Here is a 3297-nt window from a genome sequence, read left to right on the forward strand (position 1 = left end):
CAGAATTTGTTCTGTGTTTGTGTTTGTGTGTGTGTGTGTGCATGCACGTGTGTGTATCAGGTGAGATTTTCCTTGAGTTACTTTTATTCCACTTTTCCAGTGGAATAAAATAAAATACAATCTCCTTGCATGGCTCAGATAAAATTTACCCTAGTTGCTCCATGTCCCTCTCATTTTGATGTTTAAATTTTCACCCCCAGCTTTGAACCTGAATTATTATAAGTAATCAGGTCATCTCCCATCTTATTTTCCTTTCCATTAGATTTTCTTCCATTCCCTTTCTCTCTAATATCCATGTTCTAAGTTTTTGTAGTTTTTTTTTTCTTTTACCAATTATAGGGACAATGATATTATGAAAGGACAATAGTCTCAGTATCTCTCTCTCTCTCTCTTTCTCTTTCTCTTTCTCTCTCTCTCTCTCTCTCTTGCTGAGGCAATTGGGGTTGAGTGACTTGCCCAGAGTCACACAGCAAGTGTTAAGTATCTGAGCCCAAATTTGAACTCAGGTCCTCCTGACTTCAGGGCTAGTGCTCTATCCACTGTGCCACCTAACTGCCCCCTAAATTTTGATTTATAATTTAATATTTGAAGATTCTTTTAGGACATTGCTTATGAATTTTATTTATTTTTTGCCTTGCTTTCTACATTTCTGTGCACTTTTTCCTGTGATTTATTAGGCTATGGTAACAAATTGTGTATTTCTTTTTGCTGTTCAGAAAGCCCAGTGATTCTTAAATGTTGGTTATCATAGTAAATACCTCAAATTTCCCTTATATTTTGTCCTTTTACTTTCATTAACTATATTGAATTGTTGAATTTTTTAAAAGTATTTCCTCTATGCTTCCTTTCTGGCTATCCATAATTCAGTGTTTTCCAAATTGTTTGTCCAATTTTTTCCAGATTTGATTTCTCTCCTTATTTTTTTATAATTTCTTTTATGTTTTCTCTCTTCATACCTTTTTAAAAACTATCCATCCACTCTGGGTCTTTGTGACTAACTCACTAATTTTTTTTAACCTGGAGAGTTACTTTTAATTAAGGCAGGGATGATGTCTCCTTCTTTAGTTGCTCACCACCCTAGAGTTTCCTTTTCTATATTAGTATGTATATGTATATATATGTGTGTGTATATCAGTGTGTGTGTGTGTGTAAAAATTCCCTTAGACTTGTCATTTGAAATGGCTAGTGAATAGGTCTCAACCATCACTACTGTCTGTAGAGGGCTGAAACTCTGAATCAGAAAAGAGAGCACTTAAGGCTACCTATTTGATGTGAGACCATGGCTCTATTAGCATATATTTGGATAATAGCTCTCCTCACCATTGGTGCTTGCTGAATGTTTGGTAGTGAGATAATCATAGGCAAGGATTGGGGAGCAGAGGGAGAGATTCAGAATCACTTGGCAGCAGGACGAAGAGCAGAAAGACTGGAGACTCCGGACTCCAGAATCCAGGATATATCTTTGGCAAGCCATGTGGCAGCTTACCTGCCTCTTTCACTTCTCCCCCTAAAGACCAAGGACTTTGATTTATCCTGACTCTGGCTGATCCTGAGGCCCTCCAGGGAGCTAGCCTGTACTCTACAACTGTCACCATCATCATCGTTTCTTTCCAAAGTGGAGGTTGTTTTCCTGTCTTCTTAATTATTGGAAGCACTGCCATAAGGATGAACATAGAGGTGGGGGGGTGGGACTAGAACTTTGGAGAGGAAGAGAGATATTACAGAAGGAACATTATGTGGGAGGACAGAGGCAGTGAGTTTAATTTGCAGGCTGGAAGAGCCTTTGACATCATCTCATGCAACTTCCTCATTTTAAAAAGGAGGAAATTGAAAGAGGGGTGAGGTGAGAATTATGGCATTAAAGGAAGTGTCTGATGAGCCTTTGGCAGTGCCTAATCCAAGAGAAGGGTCTGTTAGCAGTCCTCCCTTCCAAGAAGTTGCAGCACCCATTCCACCCTCCTTTGATCCTGCCCCCTTCTTTTTTCCCTCCTCTCCTCCTCTCTTCTCCTCACCGAGCTGCTAACCTTGCATCACTATTCTAATTTTTGTTACTGAGCGGAGACCACAGGTGTCAACTCAAGGACTTGGAAAATGGCCGGAGGCAGGAAGTAGAGCAGGGCTGCCACTTGGTAAAGGAGAATAAGAAATCCCATGCCCTGGGTCACAACTGTCTGCACTACAGAGCCCCATGGTGAAAGGGGTTTTTATCAGAGTCTGATGCACCTGGAATGGGGCCCATTTCAAAATTTCCATTGGACCCATCGAAGATATCCTGGATCTAGACAGTCTGCCCAAGCTCCAGGTGAAGATCTAGAAGGAGAAGGCACATATTCAAGCCAGCAAGTATACCCCACAGATGCAGAGGAGGAAGAGGAAAGTGATGGACAAGAGCATCTCTTTCAGCAGCTACCACTTGAGAAGTAACAACATCCTGACCATGGGAGCTTCAGACCAAGGAAAGGAAGCTGAAAGAGGGGATACTAAAGAGTGGGAAAGTGGTCTTTCCTGGCTGAAAAATGCATAATGGGCACAGGTCTGGTGCCAGCCAGGCTTCCTTAAACAGCAGAATAAGCATGGATGTTCAGGGATTCATTCCTGTTAACAAGACAAACATTTCTGAAATCTTTGCTCCTGATAATGCTGTCATGTTCCCTCTGACCTTGAAGAGCAACAGGAAAGTGAATGTTCCACACTGGCAATTGGCCCACAGTCATGGGTATGTGGCAGCTCAGAACATGTTAGCCCATGAAGCCGAGATCAGCTCTGTACCTGCCTCTGGAATGCCATGTTTGGGAAAAGTATCCCCTTCCCAGAGTATGAGGAATTGTTTGATGATGTCATCATCCAGGGGGCATAGACTAATTGAATTTGTAGCCTTTTACACCATAAATGATGAGGTGACAGTCCTGGTCAGCATGAAGTTTGGCCCAGTTATCTCCAAAGGGACTGAAGTCCTGGACTAATTGAAAATGATCTGCATTTGAGCTGTGGGGACTAGAAACATATGGTGGCTGACAAACAAAGGCTCTGGAACGCTCAGATAGCAAAGCATGCCTTCCAGCTGCAGTGTATCTGGCCAGGATGTGGGAAGCTGCTCACTCAGACTCTTGCCAAACCAGCCACCTTCCCAATCTTTCCCACCATGTCTGATTGTTTCTCAGAGTGTTCCTCTGGGAACTTAGAGATGATCTGGCCGTAATATGGGGAATGTGGGGTTAGCAGGGGACCCTCCCCACTACTTCCAGGTAGCTGCTGAGTTTGGAAACTTGAATAGGCCCATCCACTCTCCTTCTCTTC

At 42.6% G+C, this 3297-nt stretch overlaps 1 pseudogene; it reads left to right on the forward strand.

The window, feature by feature from the left end:
* The first annotated feature begins 2151 nt into the window (after positions 1–2151).
* Positions 2152–2963, forward strand: LOC105750578 (annotated as a pseudogene).
* Positions 2964–3297: the final 334 nt, after the last annotated feature.

The sequence above is a fragment of the Sarcophilus harrisii genome, chromosome 4 (assembly GCF_902635505.1).
Source record: "Sarcophilus harrisii chromosome 4, mSarHar1.11, whole genome shotgun sequence".
NCBI lineage: Eukaryota > Metazoa > Chordata > Mammalia > Dasyuromorphia > Dasyuridae > Sarcophilus > Sarcophilus harrisii.